The sequence below is a fragment of the Vombatus ursinus genome, unplaced genomic scaffold, assembly GCF_900497805.2.
Source record: "Vombatus ursinus unplaced genomic scaffold, bare-nosed wombat genome assembly UNPS02014847.1, whole genome shotgun sequence".
NCBI lineage: Eukaryota > Metazoa > Chordata > Mammalia > Diprotodontia > Vombatidae > Vombatus > Vombatus ursinus.
Genome location: NW_020954625.1, coordinates 18,530,528 through 18,545,112, shown reverse-complemented (window position 1 = coordinate 18,545,112; position 14,585 = coordinate 18,530,528). Strand labels below are relative to the sequence as shown.

Genomic DNA, 14,585 nt, shown 5'->3' with positions numbered 1-14,585 from the left:
GCTAACACTTCTGTGAAGTCAAGGATTTAAGATATATCACTGAGTTCTTATGTTTTTCCTATGTTCTTTTATATGTTTCTTGTTCATTCATCCTTTCTCTATTACTTCCTCACTTCCTTCCTTTGTTCTTTTCATTTGTTTTCCTTCTTTCCTTCCTCCCTTCCTTTTTTATTTCCTTCCTTCCTTGCTTCCTTCCTTCTCTCCCTCTTTTCCCCTTCTTCCTTCTAAAAATCTGTTCCTTTTTGGGTACCTAGGTGGTTCAGTCGGTAGAGCATTGGCCCTGGAGTCAGAATAGGCCTCAGTTCAAATCTGGCCTCAGATACTTACTAGATGTGTAACCCTGGACAAGTCACTTAACTGAATTGCCTCAACAAAAAAAAAAGTCTATTTCCTTTGTAGGGATGCAGATTTCTGATTCAAATGACCAATCTATTCAGCTAAGTGATCTGATATCTTCTCAGTTTTTTGTTGAATATTTTCACATAGAAGAGGAACTTGACTTATTTTGACTGACCCTAGAGAGTTGAACTAGAAGCAATGGATGAGAGTTTTAGAGGCAGATTTCGTCACAATATAAGGAAAATCCTTCTAATAAAGAGAGTTATTCCCAGTTACAGTGGGTTATCTTGGGAAGTACTCAGTTCTCTCCCAGTAGAGAGTATCAAATGAAAAAAATATATAAATAAGTATTTTTTAGTGATGTCTTTGACTGGATTCCTTCTTGCTTGCATGTTCAACTATAGGCCCTCTTTGTCTCTCCTATAATGTGTACAACATAGGAGCTCTGTGAATGTTCATTGTATTTTCTAGAGTTGTATCACCAAACAATGTTCTAAACCCCACCACCTCAGAGTTCTAGGAGTATTACTGAATGAGATACGAGGGATTTCCTCCATTGCCATCAGATATACCTTCTTTCTGTAATACTAACCTTAATATCAGTTTCCAGTGATTCTAACCCCAATATCTTCCAACAAATTATTATCAATTAGCTTTTACAAAGGGATATTTGCTTCAAAGAAATAGCAAGAAATGTAGTTAAGAAGGATTTTCCTCAACAACTGAGAATACATTTTCCTCTTTGGTGTTTATAGCACCTAGGTTCCTGGGTACAGTGGGTTCAAATTCAATGTGGCTTTTTGTAACTCTTCATCCCTAAAAGTTCTTTTCTAAATGCACTATATCTGATGGATGAAACACTGCAGCTCACTTTTAGCTTGCTTTGATCCATTCTGGTACACACATGTCTTTTAGAATTTCTCTCCTCACAGTTTGTCTTCTGGGAGAGACTCTAGCTCAAGGACCCATGATATGTTGCCATTCTGACCCTTCTAAACTCACTAGAACCATCTTCAATGCTCCCTACCTAAAGTAGGGAAGGACAAACTCAAGGATGAAAAGGACAGAGCTTTGTATATATAGGCATCATAATGTCAGATGGGGAGGGCATAAAGCCTCTCCTCTTCTTCCAGTGACTTCCAGTGTCATCTTGCTGACCTGATCACAGTCAGACAGGAACCACAAAAATAAATCAAAACTCAATTTCCAGGTCAGTGCCTGTTGAATGCATCGCATTTCAGCATTTCAGCATTTCAACCATTTATTAATCCATCTCTTCATCATGTGGTTAGCACATTGAAACTGGATAGAAAATGTCTTTGTAAGTTTCAAATGAGGGAACAGGACCTTCTATGTCCCTATGTTCTATATCACCATGCCTTTCCAGCAGTTAGCTGCTTAGTTTCTGTCACCTAGTGATTCAATATTCCATTGGACTTGTCAGCCACAGTCAACCACACCATACCCTGACTGCAATATTGTGATTTCGTTGGTCGTCTTCTAAAATGAAGGGTGAACAACAGCACCATCTTTCCATAGGGGAAGGAGAGAATTTTATGCTTTAATGGAAATACAGAAACAAGCAAAGAAACAAACAGATCCAAAAAAAGAAATATTTCTTTCATCTTTAAAAGCATTTATTTTGATAACTGAAAATCTGCACATGTACAAAAAATATCTGAACTTTTTAGAAAAAGCCCACACATTTTATTGTTTTTATCCTACTCATTAACATTCTACCATAAGGCAAATATATTTTAAAAATATTGCAGTCTGTCTGCATTTAAATGATTTAAAATATTATTGTTACATTGAGGTATTGAACTGCAAATATTGGTACTGTCAGAAAAACTGAAAACTTATTCAAAAGGAAAAAAATCTAAAACCAAGTTATCCTTCTTAGTTTATGTATAGTAACTGAGAAAAATCATTTGGAAAAGTGTCTTTAAAAAAGAAAGAAAAACTTTCTCACTTATAATTCTCCATTTTAAAATGGAAATGCACTTAAAACAATGATAAAGTAAAGTAACCTTACCAAAGTGCACTCCAGCAAAGAAAAATTTCAATGTTTGCAATGTGATTCTAATGACATTTGGCTAATTGTTCCACTTTCAAAGGAAGAAATATGATCTGGCTGGAAATTTCAACATTTCAGTGCTAAAAACAACACCTTCTAGGTGGCAGGTGGGGTCAACAAGGCAGAGTATATTGTAGCACCCAGCTGAAGTCTCCCAATATTCCCCTCCCAACAAGTTTAGAATAACACCTCAAATCAAATTTTGGAGTGGCAGAGCCAACAAAAGGTCAGAGGGAGACATTTTTTCTAGCCTAAGACAAATTAGGAGGTCCATAGCAGAGGTGTGTAAGCTCAGGCACGGAGCAGCAGGAATGCCAGTGGTACACCACAGAGAGCTTCTGAGAAAGTAGCAGTAGCGACAGGCAGCTTCAAGAGATCCTCAGCCCAGAGGTGGTAAAGGTGTCAGACAACTGGCCAGAAAAGGATTACAGGGGACTGTTTGCTGCCACTGGGTGCCCCTGGTGCTGGCAATTCTATTATCCATAAGCAGTTCTTGGTTATAGTTCCAGGATGAAGAGGATTGCTTGTGATTGGTCACAAGGGAGCAGAGGCTTTGGTCACAGTTCCAAGATAAAGGAAAATGCTAGCATTTGGAGACTGCAGGGCAAGAGTCATATGAACTGATGCAAAGTGAAGTGAGAAGAACCTGGAGATCGTGGTGCCCAGTAACAGCAATACTGTAATAATGATCAACTGTGAAAGCCTTGACTGCTCTGATCAATATAGTGATCCAAGAGAATTCCAAAGGACACTTGATGAAAAATCATTTTCTACCTCCAGAGAGAGAATTGATAACTCTGAGTACAAATTGTAGTATAATTTCCCCACTTCATTTTCTTTATTTTTTATACAGTTAACATGGAAATATGTTTTGTATGATTTCACATGTATAAGTGATATCATATTGTTTGCTTCCTTGATGGGTGGGAGAGGGGTGGGAGGGTGGCAGCAAATTTGGAACTCAAAATTAAAAAAGTAAAGAATGTTAAAAATAAATAGTAATAGAAAAAAAAAATAACCTAGTCTTTTTGAAACAGACCAACGGCATTTAGGAATGACTCTAGTATGTTCCACAACAGCATTCTGGTTCAGAGACAACATCTGGCAGAACAACTAGTTCCCTCACTAAAAGAAGCACCCAGCTGAGGTAGAATTCTCTCCTGCCTTGAGCACTTAGTTAAATAAAGGCCGAGAGTTTTTTCATGCTAAATGCATGACTTGAAAAAAAGAGCTTAATATATGTTAAGCAATATTTTTTTTCTTCAGTCAACTTCTAGATAAACTATCTAAGCAACAGGTCCAAAAACACCAGGAACCATCTCAGAAAATTTGAATATTAAAGTTGTTTTTTTTTTTTTCTGCCTAAGAGTTGGACGTACTTCTTTCTACCTTTGAGTCCAAACACACAGACTTTACAAAGATTGTTCTAGCAACCAAGACATTTTCTACATGTGAGGGAACTTTTGAGAACTCAATATCAGATTCGTTAGAGGCCTTTACCAAAAGTAGGATAATTTGTGCTGAAAAACTACACATTTGAAAAAAAAAACAGAATGCAGTATCCAACATTTTTAAAAAGCCACAACATATATAAAATAAGTCCCTCAAGTTTATAAAATTTAAAAAAAAATTGGGGAAGACAAATCTTTTCAGGAAACAGTGAAGCTCTGTGGTTAAATTAAGCCTATTGGAAACCCATTGCCAAATTTTACTATCAAAGTAATAAAAGAAGTGCTTGATAGACAGAATCCCAACCCATTACTGTAGCTTGGGGAACAGTTGACTGAGGATAGTTTACAGTAGCTGATTCACTTGACTAGTGTAAGATTTACCCAGATCATATGGACAAATTGTCTAGTAAGGACAGGTCCAAACAATCTTTGCAAGCATTATGCTGACACACAGTGGTAATTGTCTGAAATAATACCTCTTGACAGCAAATACATAGGAATTTTTCTTCCATTTTATTCAGGAATTTTGGCCTACCCTTCAGTGCACTTAATACTTCATTCCACAGTTTTTCATTGGATTCAACATTCTTTATGTGAGTCGTTGGCTGGGAGGTGAATTTGTATGGTTCTACTTTAGTATTCTTGGACATTCTACCAGGAAAGGCTAGAATGGCCTCCCGACCCCCTGCTAACTTACTTTCCCTCTTTTCATTTCCTTTCCTCAGATATATCAATTGCTCATCATTGTTCTTATTATTTTCTTTTTCTTTCCCTTTGTTAGTAACAGATTTCAAATAGATTTCAAATATCCCTTAGGATCCTTTATTGTTAAGCCACATTTCTTTATCCTGTCTTTCCCTTCCCTTGTCCATGGGCCAGGTTTATCATCATTCCTCCTATAACACCACACAAGGAAGCTAAATTTCAGGCCACTATTTCTCTACCTGATATATTCCATCACACTGATTCCCTTCAGCTGGGGTATAATTGCTACATTTCCCTCCCTCAACGTTCTCACAACTGTGATAGGCATCCTAGCTAACCAGTTCCTGGCTTCGGCTCCACTCTGATCCTGGATAGGAGTATTGCAGTTCAAAGTCAGAACTCTGTTCATGTTGGTGAGTTTATGATTACAGAACTGCTTAGCAGTCCTTTTGTGTTGCCAGAAAGATCATCGCCCGACTACCTACGTAAGTGAAAGAGCTGTCATGATCTATGTTATCTCCACAGCCCCTCTCAGGAGCAGAAAGTAGGTGCTAGCATTGCTTCTGAAGTGTATGCCTGTTACATTGGGCCTGTGGACACCAGACTTAGTCACCTACACTCTGAACTTCTACATAGCTCAGAGATAGGTCCATAATGATCAGAAGGCACAATAGTGTATTCCGTTGTGCCACACATACATGCCACACTTTTGCTCCGGTCTCTTTGAAGTGATTATGTAGCTTGGGTTATCTGATGCCAAAGACAGCTGATTTAACCACTTGTTCTTCCTCCTCCTTCTCACACTCCTCTCTGCTGTTGCTTTTGTTTCAACTTCAGCTACTTTCACCTTTTTTTTCTCTTTTGACTACTCCATTTTCATCATCTCTATCGGTCTCATTTACATGGCATGTTTATCTACTGAGGTTTTCTTTGGATGTTTCTTCATAGTCTAGAGTTGACCCTCAATGTGATCCAATAATTCCTAGTGAATCCTGTATAACAGACACAAATTATTGCAAATTCAACAAGGATGATAAAATATTGAAATTAGTTGTTGTCCTTCATTTTCAAAGAGGACTAAAATGACATTACTATGATAGAGTCAAATTACAGTGTGAACGACTGTGGCTATATGAGCTCAGAATGTTCTACCACAGGTCAGGCATAAATAGTCCATGTGAACATTAGGGGTGGCTTCTCTAAATTTGTGCATCTCCAGTTCTTTTGAGCTACTTCAATTTTGAGGTGTATAGTAATCCAATTTTGAGCTACCACACAAATCTTAAAATCACATTCTTTCAGGGATTCCAAATGATTACAGTCAGAGAACTCAAGCATCTCTGAATAATCAAAAGCGTAGGTAACCTAAAGGGGAATGTTCAGAAAAATGCTAAGTGGGTGAAGGTTGCCAATGATAATTTGTAGGAAACAAGGGGTATGAAATAATCAAGAAGGTAGTAGGCTATTTGTGTTTGTTCAACACGGCACCTTCTCTGATGTGGGCACACCATGCTGAGCAGTGCTGTTCCAGTGTTTCCTATGTCACGCAATCAATTCCAAAGTTCTTAAGAGAGACCTTGAGAGTGTCCTTGTATTCCTTTATTTGACCACCATGTCAATGCTTGCCTTGTGAGTTCTCCATAAAATAGTTTTTTTGGCAAGTGTATATTTTGCATTTGAACAACGTGGCCAGCCCATCTGAGTTGTGCTTTTTGAAGTAGAGTTTGAATGTGTGGAGGTTTCGTTTGAGAAAGGATGTTGGTGTCTGGCACCTCATCCTGCCAGATGATCTTCAGAATCTTCCAAAGACAATTCAAATGGAAGAGATTCAATTTCCTGGCTTGGTGCTGGTATACTGTCCAGGTCTCACAGGCATACAACAATGAGGTCAGCACAACAGTTCTGTTGACCTTCCGTTTGATAGTCAGTCTCATATCTGTTCTCTCCTACACTTTCCTTTGGAGCATCCTAAACACTGAACTAGTTCTGGCAATATGTGTGTCAACCTCATTATCATTGTGTACAATACTGGACAGGTGACAGAATCTGCCATTTGATAACTGGCTCATCTAAATTTGCAGTGACAAATTATTTTTGCTCACAGAAAATCAAGTACTCCATACTCTAGGGCAGGGATGGGGAACCTCTAGGCCCCTTTGAATGAGTCCAAGTTTTACAGAACAAATCCCCATACCTGCCCTAGGGTATGGACAGATACAAATATATATTGGTGGAGGTAGAAAACACCTTGATAAAAAAAAAGTTCCAACCATGTAGCAAATTGTCAACCTTAGGGAAACATCTGTGTGCATGTTTTCACTCTTTTTGTGTGCCAAAGATACAGTTCAACCACTAAAAACATATAAAAAATAAATTGATTTTTTAAAAAATTATTTTGAATCCTGGATGAAATTTAAAATGTGTTTGAAAGAAAGTTGTAGATATTTTTCAAATACTATGTCATTAATAACCCAATGAAAAATTGGTTGCCCTGCATTTATAAAAATTACTGAAGGTTAAAATAAATGAAAATAATTAATAGTACTTTTCAAAGAATTTATGCAGGTGAAATATTAATCCACTTCCCCTTCAGCTTAAATATATTTTTAAGAAAACTAGACAAAAGGAAAACTGTAAATCTTCATTTATGTCAAGCACAATATATTTCAAACAAAATCAACTGTATTCTAAATCTGTGACTGGTGGAAGAAAAGAGCTATGAGGACTCTAAGGTCACATATTTGTTAGACTATCTACAAATTACTAATTTCACTGCAGTTACTATTAATCTGGGATCTTTCCCTGAGAACTTTACAATTGACATACCACCATAGGAAATTATTTACGTCTAAATTGAGATTCTTATTGCAGATGGAGTCAGGAAAAATAAAGCGTCATAGTGTCATAGATTTAGAACTGGAAGGGACCTTTGTGACTGTGTGATCAAAAAAATCCCATTTTACTGATGATAAAACTGTAGCCCAGAGAGGGTAAATAATGTCCTCACCATCAGAAAAGTAATAGAGGGCAAAATCTGGATTCAATTGGATATTCTCTGATGTCTAAAGCAGTGCAAAGAACCATATCAAGCTAAGTATGACACCCTACCACACAAATCTTAAAATCACATTCTTTCGGGGATTCCAAATGATTACAGTCAGAGAACTCAAGAATCTCTGAATAATCAATAGCATAGGTAACCTAAAGAGGAATGTTTAGAAAAATGCTAAGTGGGTGAAGGTTGCCAATGATAATTTGTAGGAAACAAGGGGTATGAAAGAATCAAGAAGGTAGTAGGCTGTTTGTGTGTTGAGGGTAAGGTATAATGTATACACTTTCAGTGTGTGGCTAGATCTGAGATTTCATTCTTAAAGGTGATCCTCCTCTCTGCCCCTCACCCTGGTGATGAATTGATTTCATCAATGCCGTTCAACACTGTCCCTACAACTTAAAGTTTTGGAGTACTGCCTAAGAGGCAGAAAGTTGAAATGACTTATGGAGGGTGACACAGCCAATAATGATACCTCTTTTCCTTTGCCTCAAGGCTACTTCTCTTTCCAATATACCCCACCTGCCTCTGTAGTATTGAAACCCCAGAGAAATATAATAAAGCAGAGCAAGGCCTTCAGCACAATAGGTAGATCCTCAAAGAAGGCCTTATGGAAAGATTTGGTGAAGAATTGCATAGGGTAAGACTCATGGAGGAGTTGACTTTTGTCCTTTCATGAATTAGATCCAAGATCCTTCTAAGTATGTATAACTTTATTAAAATGGGTAATTTTTATAACTAGTTTCCCTTGAGATAATATGTAAATGCACTTGATGCTAATCAAATCAGGCTCTCTCCCTTAATACTTGTTGCATCACAATTTAAACTAAAACATAATTTCATTTTATACACCAACAGAATTATCATTCTGGGAAATGGCTCTCATAATATATACTAAGTCCATGTAAAATGAATTATTATTGCAAATAAATGTACACAGTAGAATGGCTTTGAAATTCACTGGTATGCATTCTGCATTCTTGTCCTGCTTAACATTTGCAATAAAATAGGAATGATGGTGCTGTAAAGAACTGTGTAGAATTAGAAAAAGAAGTGATTGTACATTATGTTGCAATTGGATATGAAATTCAGCTGCCTGACAGTAATCTTAATGAGGCTTACACTAGAGATATTAAAAATATATGTTGCTATCTATTAACAATCAGCTACTCAAAAAGTATTTTTCTCATGTTCTCCATTGTGAGTTACTTTTTAAAGATTCTCTTATTTTAATTAACAGACTATTGAAATTCCATCTGGTAGGAGATTTGAATGCTAAATAAATTGTCAACAACTCAAGCAGAGGGAATAACTTAGAGACAGTTGTGTGAAAGGGGAAATATTTGGAAACTTTTGTGTTTGAGGTCTTGGGCCATGGAAAGGGCTCTAGAATTCGAATCAAGAGACCTGGATCCTGAGTCCCAGCTCTGCTTCTTGCTACCTGCTAAATTTTAGACAAGTTCATTACCTTCTCCTAAAGCAATTCCTGGTTTATAGTAGTGGCTTAATAAATGCTCATTAATTGATTGATGCTCCGGTTTCCTACCCTTAGTGGTGTGATAGGGAGAGGGTTTGGATCTCTAAGTGATTAAAGTGATCTCTAATATCTCTTCTAATTACAGAAGCTATGAAATGGAAATGTCATATGGAATGAGCTCTCCTTCAATAACTTGGGTATTTGGTGTTTTGTTAGTGGGGAGCCAGATCAGTTCATTGATGTGAGATGACCCTGTTGAAGTACAATGAAGCCTAGAATATGTTCACATATAAATTTTCTAATAAATTTATCTTAATCAGGACTGTAATTTGGTGTTTCAAAATCTTTTGTTTTAATTACACAACAGATAAAAATTGAGGTATTCATTCTGAAGTCTTATTAGTTGTAAGAATGTCACCTGTAAGCAATGGACTGATAGGAAGCATAGTGTGGAGCCATGTTATCCATCATCTGCCTATCTGCTGGTCATTACTAAAGGACCGCATGGTAGCTTTGAGACATTGTGGAAAGACTATGATCCTGAAAACCAAAACTCTTGATTTCTAGTTCACACCCTTCTACTAAATTTCTTCACCTATGAAATGAAAATTCTTCTAACATCAGTTTTCTGTTATAAAATGCTTCAACCACAGATGACTCTAGACAAGGGTATAAACATGTGCAATGATTTGAAGAGCAATAATATAGACACTTGGTCCCATTTATTATGGATTTTCATAATCCTCCCTCCCTCCCTCCCTCCCTCCCTCCCTCTCTCTCTTCATACACGCACACACACACACACACTTATCACTACCCATTGCCCTGTTTCCTTTCCCCTTGCCTAAAAACAAACCTGTGTCCTTCATCCTTTTTATTAGACGCCTCACTTTCTTCAACATATTTCTCTATATCGCTTTTCCTTTTCGCAACTAAATTCTTACAAAAATCAGTCTGTTCACATTACTTCTATTCACTTTTCTCATTTATTTCATTTTTTGAATTTCTATTTTAGCTACAATTTCCTTTTAAAATTAATTTTAGGTTTTCAATGAATAAAATTATTTTCCCTTTCCAAGCAAACGTTGGGAAAGAAATGTGTGTATATATGTATGTGTGTGTATGTATGTGTGTGTGTATTGCCCTTATTTTTTTAAAAAAATGAATAATCCAGTCTTTCCTTAAAACTCTTCCCTTTCAGGGTTTTTGTGACACTGGTCTCCTGATTTTCCTATCTATCTGACTGGTTCTTTTCACTCCCTTGCATAATCATATTTCGTGTTTTTACCTCAAGAATTAGTCCTATTATTCTCCCTTTCCTCTTTCTTTTAGGGACATCATCAACTTCAAAGATTTAATTATCATCTGCACAGATGACTCTCAGATATGGCTATTCATTCCTAGTATATGTCCAAAGTTCTAGCTCTGCCGGTCTGATAGTTATCTCAAAATCAATAAGTGCACAACAAAACTCGCTATGCTTGTCAACAAATCCAACCGTCTTCCAAAGCTCACTATTTGTGTCAAGTGCACCACCATCTTCCATTCACCTACAGTTATATACTAGTTATCTTTGACAGCTCCCTCTCCTTCATCCTCAAACTGCTCACAGCCAATTGATTTCCAAGTCTTGTTAATTAGTATACTCCCATGATACCTCTCACACTCATCCCTTTGCTTCCTCACACAACCACCACTCTAGTCGAGGCTTTAAGTACTTCTCATTTATACTATTGCCACTTATTCCTACTTGACCCCACTTCAGGGAGCTTCTTCCTTCTGAAATCTATTCTTTACAAAGCAACCAAAGTGAATTTCCTAAAATACAGGTATGATCATGTTACTTTTCTACTCAGTAAACTCCAGTGACTCTTTGTTACATTTATGTTCAAATGCAATATCCTCTGTTTGACATGTAAAGACCTTCACAACCTGACTCCAACCTTTCTGTCTATTACTCCTTATAATACCCTCTATTGTTGAGCAAAATCACCTCTTTTTGCTATTCCTTACATGTGACATTTCATCTCTTATCTCAGGGCCATTTCAGACTGTGCTGCACCATACCTAGATATTATTTCCTCCTCTATTTGTTGGAATTCCTGGTTTCCTATAAAATTTGACCAACACACCACTTTCTAAGGGAAACCTTTCCTGATATTTCCACCTGCTGAGGTCCCCTCCCCTCCAAAAAATTCAAAATATATTTTAAAATACATTTTGTATCTACTTCTATCTGTATATGTTATCTCCTCCAATAGGATTTAAGTTATTTACAGGCAAGGCAAGGGCCATTTTATTTTTCATTTTGTATCTCTAGTTCTTAGAATTTAGTAATGCATTTCTATAAATTAAAAGTAAATTGATAATGTTTGTTGATTTATTTGCATGTAAATAATCAGTGAGGGAGAGAGGGAGCTTTGAAGTCGATGAAGATTTCAATGATGAGTTATCACACCGTTATCTATTTTGAACAATGAAAAAAATTCAAATTATTTGAGTCAAAATATCCATGCCTTGTGGATGCCCCATGTAACTCTATTCAGCTTCACTTGGTGACTTCATTAGCTCCAATGTATTTAATTCTCATGTCTATGCTGATTATTATAAAATCTATCTGCCTTTCTCTAACTTCTCTGTTGACCTTTTGTCCCATCTTCAAATGCCTTTCAGACATCTCAAACTAGATATCCCATAAGTGTCTTAAAATGAGCATGTCTCATATTGAAATCATCATATTTCTTCCAAACCCCAAATCCCCTTCCAAACTTCCCTATTACCTTTAAGGACACCAGAATACTAACAATTCCCAAGGCTCCCAACCTAGGTGCCAAGCTCAACTGCTTATTATCTCTCATTTCCTATATTCAATCGGTTACCAAAGACTGCTGATTTTACCTTATATCTCCCCAATATGCCTTCTTCTCTCCTCTGATGCCTTCTCTCCTCTACCACTGCCTTGATACAGACCCTCATCACCTCACTTTTAGATTTTGCAATAGCCGTCTGCTGGGTCTGTCAGCCTTCAGATTCTCCTCACTTCAAGTCATTCTACATTCCACCAGCAAAATCACCTTCCTAAAGTACAGGTCTGATCATGTCACCCTTTAGTCAATAAAATACTGTTGTTCCTTCAAAGCTCTTCATAATCTAAATCCCTCCCACTTTTCTAGCTTTCTTACACTCTATTCTTCACCACATACTCTTTGATCCAGTTGCATTGGCCTCCTTTCTGTTCTGTGAACATGCCATTTCATTTCTCAGCTCCAGGAATTTTCTCTGGCTGTTTCCCATGCCTAGAATGCTAGCCCTCCTCATCTAAACCTGCTGGCTTTCTTCATGTCCCAATTTAAATCCTATTTTCTACAAGAAGATTCATATATACATACATACACATATATGTGTATACACACACACACACACAATCTTGTACAGACTTTGCTCATATTTGTTCTTTTATTGTCTCCTTTATTTGATGGTAAGCTCCTCAATGGCAGAGCTGTTTTTGCCTTTTTTGGTATCCCTAGTGCTCAACACAATGCCTCACCCATAGGAGGTGCTTAATAAATTCTTAATGATTGACTGACTGAAATGGTTATGTTTGACTATTTAATTGGCTATTTAAATTAACCAGAAATTTTTTTGCATCTTTTTTGCACTTTATACTCAGAAGATCAATACAATTCAATAAGACAAAATAATTAAAACCAAGTGACCAATAAAAATTCAAAAATGGGAAAGGATCAAACCCCATCTATCTTGTAACAATCTCATCATCATGTAAGTGTTTTTGAAAAGAGGGAATCAGACAATTCATCGTTCCTATTTATATTTTTAGTTGAATTTATTTATAGGAATACGTGCCTTTGATGTACTGTGGGACCTTTTCTCCATCCTAAGTTGTCTCAATCTTTAAAAATCTAGTAGTGTCATGGACACACATGGGAAAAATTCACAGACAGACACAGAAATCATCTCATCCAATTTCTATATTTTACTTATGTAGTAACATGATGAGGCCTAGGTTAATTAAGTGATTTGTCTATAGGCTTATGGTTAATTCTGAGTAGAGCAGGTATAATAACTGAGATCACCAGATTTCCTAGTCCTGTGTTTTTCCCACAGTCATTTATTGTATGTTTCAACTCCGGTAGAGTCAAAAGAATGCTGGAGTTGAAGTAAAAAAAAAAAGGTTTGAGTCCTAACTCTGCAACTTACTAGAGTAGAGTAGCAGAAAAAGAAAATAAAACAAACAAACGCAAAAACCCTGTGGACTTGAAATCAGGAGATACCGAGGTTCAAATCCCATCATTGACGTTATGTATTGGGCTATCTGGGTGTTTTGGGAAAGTATTAGTTATTTGATTTCCTCTGGTATCCTCTGTCTTGTTTATAGCTGAGTACCCATAATTACATGCTACAGTAATTTTGAGGGTAAGGTTAGCCCACACTAGGTTTTGTAGTAATAACCTACTCTCTTGTTGAAGGGTCTCACCTGTTTGTTTCAGATATGACATCTACAGAACAGGTTAAAATGTTAGACAATATACTCTATGGGGAAAAAGTTAAAGGAATGTTTAGTTCCCAGAAAATAAGGTGAAAGAAATGAATAGTAGTCTTAAAGTATACAATGAGTTGATTTAACAGATGTTGTAAGTGGAGTATACTTTAGCACTACTAAAGTTGAATAGAATAAAATGGTCTAAATCAGAATGAACAATTTATATTGAATGGAAGGGAGAGAGGTTTTTTTTTAATAATAGAGATAACTAAAAATAGAAAAAAAGAAGATATGGAATTCCCTCATATATCTATCTATATTGATATAAATATATAGATTATGAGATATATGTCTATGTATATATTATATGTATATGCATGTATATATACATATATGATCTTATCAAATCTCTCACGATTAGTAATATCTCCCTTAGAGAAAGAGCTCTTTAAACCTTTTCCAAACATATCATCCTCTGAAGGTGGAAATCATAAAGAAGGTTTCCCCATGAAGCAAGGTGCTTTATCTCAAGGATATGTCTGCTTGCTGCTCAGTAAGGACCATTCTCGCTATCACGCTAGAAGAACTGGACAGATGAACTGTAAATCTGTTGGATGCTGGATTGCAGAAACCAATCTGAGTGTCTTCAACTTGGTCATTGTGAAGAAAGAATCTTGTGCTGAGTCTAACTGGCAGGACCAGTGAAAAAATATATCTTTCTTCTGCATATCAAGGATCCACGATTTCATTGGGATGCGAGATTCTTCTGACAAATTGCAACACTTTTTGGAATCATTTTCAGAAATGTGATTTATTTAAACAATTCATCATTTTTAACCCACCTGACTAGAAGCTTCCCTGAAAGTTAGGCTGGTCTTCACACAACAGACACCAAGTTTAATGTCAAGCTTCTCTCAGAAGCTTTTTTAGCTTGGTGGGATGTGCCAGAGCTTTTGGTCTTGGCATGGTCTTCAAGGTCACTCATA

At 36.6% G+C, this 14,585-nt stretch overlaps 1 pseudogene; it reads right to left on the bottom strand.

Moving 5' to 3' along the window:
• Positions 1–4,174: 4,174 nt before the first annotated feature.
• Positions 4,175–9,557, bottom strand: LOC114026907 (annotated as a pseudogene).
• Between the last annotated feature and the right edge of the window lie 5,028 nt (positions 9,558–14,585).